The sequence below is a fragment of the Microtus oregoni genome, unplaced genomic scaffold (genome assembly GCF_018167655.1).
Source record: "Microtus oregoni isolate MIOR12 unplaced genomic scaffold, Mior012 000109F_ref0000275, whole genome shotgun sequence".
NCBI lineage: Eukaryota > Metazoa > Chordata > Mammalia > Rodentia > Cricetidae > Microtus > Microtus oregoni.
In genome coordinates, this window is record NW_024544727.1 from 1,632,089 (window position 1) to 1,642,867 (window position 10,779).

The following is a 10,779-nucleotide window of genomic DNA, read 5'->3' on the forward strand; positions in this document are numbered from 1 at the left end:
GTCCCAAAAGTGGCTCCGGGGTCTGGATTTCTCCACATCTGCATCAGCCCACAGGCCATCCAGGCCAGGGGGATGGTGATCTGGGAATCTATTCATATTTTGCTTGCATGTATGTGAAATGTATGCATGTCTGCACGGTCTGAGACACGCACGTGTACAAGTGCACGTGGGGGTAGAGGTCGGTGCCCTGCTCTTCCTTGCCGTGATCCGTTTCGTTTACAGAGGGATCTCCAACTCTGCCGCCAGATCTCTGGGGTTATAGGTAGGCCTCTATTTCCGCACAGCTTTTAGACAGGTTCTAGGGATCTAGACATCAGTCCCTAGCCTGGTGCGGCAACTGTTTATCCACTGAGCCATCTCCCCAGTCACAGGGCCATTTGAAGCAGAAAAGTCACCGAAGAAAGGGCATAAATTACAAATCACATGGCACCACAGACCCGGAGCCGAAAGGAGTAGCTGCCGTCACAGCAGGGCCTCACCTGGAAATACAGGGACTCGAATTCGCCACTAATCTTCATTGTCTGGAAATGACCTTTGGTGTACCAGGAGAACTGGTCTGGAGATCAAATATACCTCTGGCCAATAGGCAAGCCTATAAACGAGGTTCTTGAGAACAAGAGTCCAGCGCAGGCACCTCACCAACTCACCTTGGCAGGGTCAACTGGACTCACGTCTTTCCTACAATTCCCTGCCACACAGCCTTGCCTGGGAGAAACAAAGCATGCTAGAATCAAGTCAGCATGAGCAGCCACCACAGAGGCCTCTGGTCCACACAGAGGTCCCTTCCACGGTGCCTGCTGGCTACTCTGGTACCACCCAGGTCCTAGATGCAGATGGCAATGCCCTGTGGGAGCTGCAGTTTCCTCGTTAGATCTGCTCTGCCCCCTCCACTGCCTGATCCCCTGACCACAGGGCAGCCAGCATCCTCAGACTGTGCACACACCCTGAAGGGCAAAGGGGCCGGCGTACATGCCATCAACAAGCCCACAGGTCAGTTCCAGGGAACCCCTGGGGGGAGGGGATCCTGAGGGGTTGGAAAACAGTAACGCACAGTGGGCAGGTGTCCCCTGAGATGAGGCCATAGTGGACAGGTGTCCCCTGAGATGAGGCCAGGTGAGACAGATAGAAAAGCAAAGTGAAGAGGGGGTTCCTGGGCGTTTCCATTGCACCAGTGTCCTAGGCAAAAGTACCTTAGGAGCACCCCAACTTAGTAAAACATTGCCCAGCAACCCCAGTAGCTAACCAGGACTGGGGCACAGTGGATAGGGTAGAAGGGCTCACCCTCTTCCTGTAAGGCCCTCAGCTGGAAAGTCGGCTACTGCAGGATACTGGCTCTGCTCACTCCCCGCTGCAGATTAAGGGGCCACACCTGGTGCACATGAGACCCAACATTCCTGCCCACCCTTCCAAAGAGCCTGGTTTCAAAACCTCCACCAGCAGACAGATGCCGCTCCTCAGCATGCCCCCCACAAACCCTCTTCCAGCACCACTGCCCCTGGTTCCCACACAACGGGGGGGAGGGGGGGAGGCATCTTTCGCATGCTCACTCCCAGCCTTGCGGGCTCTATCAGGGAGAGTATGTTTTATTAATATTGGATATTAAAGTTTAATACTGTGATTACAGGGAAAAATGGAACTTCACCTTCGAGGAGTATTAGAGGATTCCAAAGAGAGGCTGTGAACGAGAGGGACATTTGTCATTGCCCTGCAGATGACCTCTCGCGTTCATCATGCCCCGGACAAACACCCACAGCTGGCTAGGGAGGCTGACTCTCCTAATTGCCCCCCTGGGGTGGGGGGCTGGAGCCCCCTGGAAGGATGTGTAGATGAGTCTGGGGCACCAAGATTCAAAGAGCGTCCTCAATATTCCTGGATGGGACTGAGAAAAGCCAGTTCCCCGGTTCTATGATGAGAAGTGGGGGTGTCATGATATTGCCCTACATGGAAAAATAAGGATCTTTCTTATAATTTAGGTGCCATGGTCAGAATGTAGGGCTATGCCCTACCCCATAGAAGCCAGACGAATGGAAGGTATTGGAGGATCTCTGGTAAACAGGGTCACTGTTGCCCTGGGCAGATGACTGGGCAAACATCCAAAGGCCCCACTTTGAGGCCAGCCACAGCTTGAGGCTCCTCCCAACTCTCATAGCCACAGGCCTTCCTTGTCCTGGCTCCTTGAACCTGCCATTTTTCTATCCTCTCCCTAAGGTCCTGCCCTTTCCTTTCTGCCCTGTACCCCCCAAAAGCACTCATGGTCTCCTGCACTCAGTGCTGTTCAGCCATGTTTGTTGTCTGTCGAATCAGTGACATAGAGGGACACGGCTGGGAGAGCATGGCTGTCACATTGGATAGGCCCATACACCAGGGCCACAAACCAAGCCTGGTGACTCTCAAGAGAACTCTGTCTCTATCAGTTCTGGAAGGCTGCCATCCAGATCACGGCTTCCTAAGCTGGCAGTCACAACCCTGACTCATAACAGCAAACGGGGTCACAAAAAAAAAAAAAGGGGGGGCAACAGTAAAACAAAATGACTAAAAATTAGCTCAAAGTCAAGTGTGTCTTGAACCCAAGGTATTTCTGGTAGTGCTTAACCACGTCACATCCATGACATCCCCACAGTTCTGTGCACGCCACACTTCACGTACCATCACAGGACACCAAGGAGGGCCGCCTGAAATGTCCCCAGTTCAGTTAGGAACTATTTGTTTGTTTGGTTTTTGGTTTTTGGTTTTTTTTTTTGATTTTTCGAGACAGGGTTTCTCCATAGCTTTTTGGTTCCTGTCCTGGAACTAGCTCTTGTAGACCAGCCTGGCCTCGAACTCACAGAGATCCGCCTGCCTCTGCCTCCCGAGTGCTGGGATTAAAGGCGTGCGCCACCACCACCCGGCAGTTAGGAACTATTTGATGTTAGGACTGAAGAGTGTTTTCTCTCTACATAAACACCTTTCAGCCATTGCAGAAACATGCTGACAGTGGTGGTACACACTTGTGATCTCAGAGCTTGGGAGGTAGAGGCAGGGAATCGGGAGTTCAAAGCCAGCCTCAGCTACACAGAAAGTTAGAATCCAGCTTGTCTCAGAAAGCGGAGAGGGGGTGTAAGTTGCAGAAAATGAAGACTTTCAATACTTTCCCATTCTCATTCTTCAGCACCCAACATCAAATTAGCGTATCTTTGGACTGGATTGTGTTAGAGTGTTTGACTTCAAACGTTGCTATTTGAGTTGATGACTTGAGTTTCACGAGGAACAAAAAATCATTCAATGAATTTTGACTTAGGAGTAAGACAAAATCTCCATCTATTTCTGAAAGGAGCCTAAACATTCTGCCGTGTGTACTGCATATTTATGCCAAGCAGAGTTCTCAGCACTAAGAACTAAAAACCAAGTGTCCATCAACTCTGAAAGACACTGAAGACACTCTGTGTCCTGCACAAACCCAGCCAGATTCCTGTAGGAGTAAACAAGGAGTCGGGGAGATGATCATGGGTAAGGGCACTTGCCGCACAGCGTGAAGACTTGAGTTCAGAGCCCAGCACTGTGGAAAAGCTGTGTGTGGCCATGTGCCTACAATCCTATAGCAGTGTTGGGGGGGGGGGCGCTGTAGACAAGAGGATCTCTCAGACTCTTTGGCCAGCCGGTCTCACCAAACATCCCTCCAGGTTCAGAGAGAAGCAGACACTCTCTCTGGGGACTAGGGTGGGGAGCAGTAGACTAGGACATGGGTATCCTCTTCAGGCCTCCCTACAGACGTGCCCATGGGCATAGGCACCTGCACACACATGCACACACCACAAACATACACACACCACACACACACATGCACACACCACACACACACACACAGAGGAATAAACAACACATCTGTTTCATTAGTAGGTACATCCATTTCATTAGTATGCAAATGTGTTCCCATCTTTACTAAAATTACGTTTATACCTAATTATTTTAAAACAACAAATTTCTTTAGTTTTTGTAAGCTGTACTGCCCGCCTGTACTACGTGACAGTACGGCACTACTCCTCTATTGTGGAGCCTGCACTACAGGACCATTCATGAGCCAGGCACGGGCCTGGAGATTTAAACACACTGAGACACACAGAGACACGGGTCGTCCTTGAAACAGGAATGCCCCCTTTATTGTGGCCAGGGGAAGCTTATACAGTGATCGTTAACTGATAGCCGTGCCCCACAGCCAAACCCACCAGAAACCACTCCCTGCCATCAGGAACTCCTGAGGGTCTCGTGCTCAGAGCAGCTGCAAACACAGGAAAAACAAGCTGTTTTGCTCAGAGCAGCTGCAAGCACAACAAGTTGTTTACAGGAAATTCAAGACCTGGAGGTTCATAGTTCCCAACAGTAAATATTCGACTTATATACGTATATTCCCAGGGTCATATTAAATTTTTCTTAGACCAAGAGGGAAGATTCTCTAAGAAGCCCCAGTCTAGAAAGACTAGCATTGAAGAGCTGTGTCCTCCAGAGGGGACGCACACCTTGTTCTCACAGGGCAGCAGCAGAGACAAGGTCGGCATGGGGAGCCGCTTTTCAAAGGATTCATCTGGATCCCACTGTTGGGGAGAAGGCCCCTTATCTCACCATCTCCTCTTAAAGGCTCACTCTGGACACCATCCTGTCTGCAGACAATGGATGCCTGCCACGTGGTCAGCAAGGTGTCTGTCTGGAACTGGGCTGATTTGTGGGAAGAGACGGGGACCCGGGAGTCCCTGCAGTTCTCTTCAGATAGGAGGTTTGACAATCTCCTCCCTCTCTAGTACAGGTAGCCGCCGCCACCACCCAGGTCTCGGAATCCAGCTTTGGGCTGGGAACACAACAGGTGACTTTTAAATGTTTTTATGTGTGTAGGTGGTTTTGGTTGCATGTGTATCTGTGTACTATGTGCATAACCAGTGCTCTCAGAGGACAGGGAGATCTCCTAGGCACAGAGTTACAGACGATTGTGAGCTACCATGTGGGTTCTGGGAATCCAACCTAGGTCCTATGGAAGAGCGAGCAGCAAGTGCTCTTAACAACTGAAGTATCTCTCCAGCCCCATAAATAACGGGCACTTAATAAACGCCAATAAGTAGCAAAGAGCAGCTTGAGCAGGGAGCCTTCCTGCCGGCTCAACAGCTTCACCTTGGTTAGACTGCAATGGCTATGCTCAGTCTGTTGGAGATCACCCCAACCCAGGTTTACACCGCCTCAAGGGCCAGGCCCTCTGGTGGTTACAGACTAGAGCAGGGGTAGAGGAAGAACTGTAAACCTGGAGGGTTCACAGACTGGAAACATTATATCTGGGCCACCAGGCCCTTCCTGGGAAGCAGTTAGTGTACAAAGTAGCAGGAGCTGTGAATGGAAACAGATCTTAGCAGTTGCAGCCCCCAGGGAGTCAGCTAGGACCTCACCCAGAGGTGACCCTAAGGCACAGCCAGGTGGCCAGGCTCTGCAAGGAAACAGAGCTGGGAGGATCCTGAGAGACCAGAATCCGAGGAGGGTCAGGGAATCCAGGCATTGTCACACTGGCTATTCAAGGCAGAGCAGCCCTCTGCCTGGCTCCGCCCTTCTGAAGCCTCCACAGCCTGACAGGTAAGAGAAAGGCAGGGTAGGTTCACAGCCAGAATGGTCCAGGGCCTTGTTAGTCGCCTGTGTCTTTGTAGGCACATATTCCACACACTCCCGAAAAATAGGCTAGGATGGTGGGTGATCTTGGTCACCCTGTGATCTGGACTCACAAAGAGCTGGGGCATGAGTACAGGAGAGATGCTGACCCAGGAGGACTGCCTGGAACAGGGGAGCCATGGCAACTGGGCAGTTGGAATGAGTGGGCAGAAGGACTGTGGAAAATATGGCCAGAGCTTGGACACAGAGCTGGGAGCTCTCAGTGGACACTGGACTTACCAAGTCCCGGATGACTCCAGGCCTGACCCCACGGTCCCATACATCAGGACTGCAATCACCTCCACCATTCCCGGGAGTGGAGACCACTTCCTAAAGGTAGACCAGTTGCCAGAGAAGCAGGACAGAAGCCCAAGCAGAACACCCGTAATGGCACAGCCCGTGCTGACCAGATGGGGCTGAATGCATCCACAGGAACTGAGCCGGAACCCCTCAAAACAGGGAGGACATGGGATCTCCAGCTGCAGCTGCTAGATTTCCTCTACCCAGAGGACCCCTAGATGGATCCCCTGACAGCCTAAGTCTCCCTTTTCCTCACCTGAGCCTGGGGACAGGGGAGAAAATTACCTAAACAGGGTCCTTTCTTTGTGTTGTGTTTTTTATTTAATTTTCCAACGAACACACTCTTTTATCATCCAAAACCGTGAAAGTAAATTAAGAAGAAATGGGTTTCTTTCAATTAGGCTCAGCGCTGCTTTGAGTAACTGCCTATAATTCTATTTAATGAAAAAATAAAATCATTATTCCACAGCTCCCCCTGCCCTGTCACAAGCCCACAGACGGGCTCCATTAGCGAGCACCGTAGATTTATTTAATTAGAAAAATATTTTGTTTTCTCTGATTCTTTAGGAAAAGAGGAGGGGGGAAGAAAACCTAAAAAAACCTCCAGGCACAAAATTAATCAAATCTGTTACCTGGTAGTTAATGGTTGCTACACATAGGCATCTCTCAATCTGCCTCAGATCCCCACCCGAATTTGGATTGCAATGCAGCCACGGGCTGACCTACACCTCCCTGACTGTTTGGCAAACTCTGATGCCAAGGCCTTCGCTGCCAAAATTGGGGACCCCCAGGCAGGCACCCAGGGAGAACAGCTAGAGTCTCCTGTTGCCACCAAACATTGGTCCTCTGGGCTTGTGCCCAACGTGTAGAACCAGAGCTGGGGTCAGGCCTGTGTTGGCTATGTGCAGTTTTTGCAGTGGCTGTAACCCCCAAACCTAGACTGATACCTTTGCTCAAGCTGGAATCCTCATGTGACCCCAGGGACCTGAGCCATGGAGCCCAGGAGGTATTGGGGAGTGCGTAAGAGAGATGAGCAGCTATGCAGAAGGCCGGCTCCCAGGACATCAGTATGAGGGGAAGAGACCAGAATCAGGGACACTGCCTGATGCCCTCCAAGATGACCATGGTGGCCTTGATGTGCCTAACTGCCCTGCAGGAACATGTCCCTGACACTCGACTCCTGATGGGGCCCCTAAGGAGAGAAACTAGGGTACCTTTGTGTCTGTGGTCTTTCCAGGGACTCTGAGCACTAGCCTTGAGCTCTCCCAGAGGCCACCACACAGCACCCACAGGGAAACCCATCCTTAGCTGAGATGCCCCATCACACACAGGCATGATGTCGTCAGAATCCCTCATTATGTATGATAGAGATGGCAGGTCATAGCCATTTCCAGGCCTGGAGGAAACTGAAAGAGCCTGGGTCAGACTGCAAGCAAAAATTCTACAGGGAGGGTTTCACCCAGGGCAGCCCCCAGGGGGCGCTCAGAAATGGTTGCCGAATAATAGGCCCAAGGAATTGGTAAAGCTGAAGCATCCTTTGGTGGTAGAGCCTCCTTGTTCTTCCCTCCTCCCTCTCTCCCTTCCTGCTCTCCCCTTCCTTCTCTTCCTCTATCCCTCCTCTTTTATCTCCTTCCTTCTTTCCTCTAGCCTTCCCTCCTTTTTTCTTTTCCTCCTTTCTCCCCTCTATCCTTCCTCCTCTTCCTCCCACCTCCCTTCCTTGGTCCCTGCAGGAACTTCCAAGAACACAGCCTATGGTTTAGAACCACTCCTGAGGGAGGACTCCTGAGAACCACTGCAGATTTCCTGGCAGAGAAGGAACATCTGTGAGCCCGCGGTCCCTGCAGACAGAGCTGCCACAGATGATACAGCTGCCTGTTAAAATATGAATCAAATCAGCAAGGATCCGTTTGCTAGCACAAGTGTGTCCCAAATGCTTCTCGGGAAGCAACGGGATAGCATGGCCTGTGGTCTAGCTGAGGTCTCCTGGGGCCTAGCACGCTTGTTTCTTCTAGTGGCCAAGATGCAGAGTGCTGAGAATTCTCCACACACACACCTTCCTCCCAAAGCCAGGACCTCTCTCACTGGGAACAGATAGATCCACAGCTCTCCAGCTGATCACAGTCACCAGAAGCCACCTTTAAAAAGAAAGATTTAACATACAGTTTATATTAATCATATTCTTTCCTCTCCCTAGATCCTCCTAGATCCTCCTCACCTTCCTACCCATCCAAATTCATGCTCTCTCACCCTCGCTCTTTCTTGCTCACTCTCAATAAGTAAAGAAAACAAAAGGAGTCAAAACAAACAAGACAGAAAACAAAACAAACCGTGTGCACGCACACACAAAGAAAAATAATTGGAATCCGTTTTGTTCTGGCCAACTATTCCTGGGCATAGGGTCTGCCATGTGGTTGAGACCCAGTAACAGTCCATTAGAGAACACTGATTTTCCCCTTCCCCATGGGTATCAGCTGCGAATCGCGTCTTGGTTAGGGATGGGACTCTGTGCCCACTTCCCTGACTCGGTACTGCATCCTGCCTGGTTGAGACTGTGCAGGCCTCACAGCCTCTGTGAATCCAAGCGTATATCATCCCTGCTGTGTCTAGCAGACTCCGTCTCCTCGGAGTCAAACACCACCTCTGGCTTTTACAATCTGTCCTCCTCTTCTGAAGAGATCCTGAGTCTAGAGGAACACCTTACGCCACCAGGTGAAACCTCTGGTGCCGGACCTGCGGACGTTATGCTGAGCTGTTGGCCAACAGTTCCGTAGACCCCCAAAGTGTCTCAAGCTATTGCCAAGGCTGTTGGTTACCCTCCACGAGGCTTTACCGATGACAATATAACTTACTTATGCCATCAAACACAGAAAGAACGAGCTGGTGCCCAACCAGAAGCTTTACCCCCCACTGACCAGTATTTGTGGTGCTGTAAGGTATTCTGTTCACTACCAGAGTAGGAAAAGATCAACATCACCAACTATCATGAACCCTGAGGCCCACAGCAGGGACCTGCCTGTAAAATATACAGGTCCAATCATGACACAAATATCATGGGAGTAACAAACCCCTTTTTGATTAGATTTAAGGCCCCCTGCATGAGCCTTCTACCCACACATAACACTACCGAAGTGACAAAAAAAACACCTTCAACAACCATTTTCCCAGTCAGCCCCACTGTGGAAACTCAGCTGAGGTCGTTACACCCTGGAACTGCCGTCCAGCCGCCCCTGACATGTTGGATGACCACATCTGACTCCTGACGGCCCCTGAGCAGACTAGATTCAGAGTCAGCCATCTGAACGACACATCAGGGTCGGGCCTGTCGGCAATGTGGAATGGAGATGCCAGCCCTCAGGGACACCCCCAGCCTTTAAGGTGGGACAATGTGAGGCCGCTCAGAGCCAGACACTTCCACCGGTGCCATGCGTCGGCCAGTGCTAGCAGTAGACATCATGAACTTCTCGAGTACAGAGCCAGCTGTCATCCCTCATGATCCCACACTTAAGTCAGCACTCCTGTCTAGACGGAGCCAACTTGGCCAGTGACCAGCCGATTTTGCCCACCATTTCTCTATTTCTCTAGTTTTCCAGTAGGATCTCAGAACTGGATCCTCACCCCTGCCCCTTCCCCATAGCTCCTCAAGGAGAAGGACCCGGCTCTCCTGGCCCAGGTGGGTGTCCACACTGCCAGTCTGCCCTGCCTGTACCAGGGGCATTGCTGTTAAGTGGACTCTGCCCAGTCAAGGGCTCTGAATTCACCAGGAATAGAAGTTGATTCTGAGGGTGGAAACAGAGTTATGGAAGGTTCTAAAACAGACCCTGGGTAGGGAGGGAGGTGATGGGACAGCAGGGGTATCCCTGCTCCTGCAGCCTGAGGAGGCACCTTCACCCCAGCCTCCTATTCCTCTCCCTCAGGCTATGTCAGAGCATCCAGACATGAGACACAGGGAATACACAGACTGTGTTCACATGCAGATGAGTACACCAGTCCACCCCATACTACAGTGGCCCACCAAGTGGCCCCAATGCATTTGCTACACCTTGGTTTGTCTTCTATTACTGTACTAAACACCATAACCAAATGCAGCTTGGGGAGGAAGGGGTTTATTTCCTCTTACAGGTTACAGTTTATCAGAGAGGGAAGCCAAGAACCTAGAGGCAGAGACCACGGAGAAGACACTGTTTACTCTCTTACTCTCTGGCTTTTACTTAGCCAGCTTTATTATACAGATCAGGATCGCCTGCCCCTGGTACTGCCCACAGTGGGCCCTCCTGCATCGAGTGGCAATCAAGAAAATTCTCCACAGACATGCCTATAAGGCAATATGAACTAGGCAGTTCCTCAACTGAGGTTTCTTTCTTCCCATGTGACACGAGTTTGGGTCAAGTTGACAATAAAAACCAACTAGTATGCCTATGTTCAAATTTCCCACCAGGAGAAAGGGGCCAAACGCCCAGAAGGGTTAAGGAAGGACCCTGTCCCCAATCTCCAACTACAGACAGACTGTAAACCCCACAGACTCCCCTGTTCTGCTCTGTAATTTTCTTATGGAGCTGTAATAATGTCCTGACGGACTTTCCTGTACATGGTCAGCAGGAAGATGTCCACATGCCCAGTGACCAGTTTGCTTGCTCTTAGGGTTCCCCAGAGAGGTGGAGCCCATAGGCTTCGAGATGAGGAACAACTGTGAGGCCACATATGCATGAGGTGTCAAGTTCTGCACACTAGAGACCAGGAGAGCACCATGGGTAGCTCTGATCTGAAAGCATGCTGGCTCCAGACTTGGGAAGGTTCCATATTTCAGTTCACATCCAAAGGCAT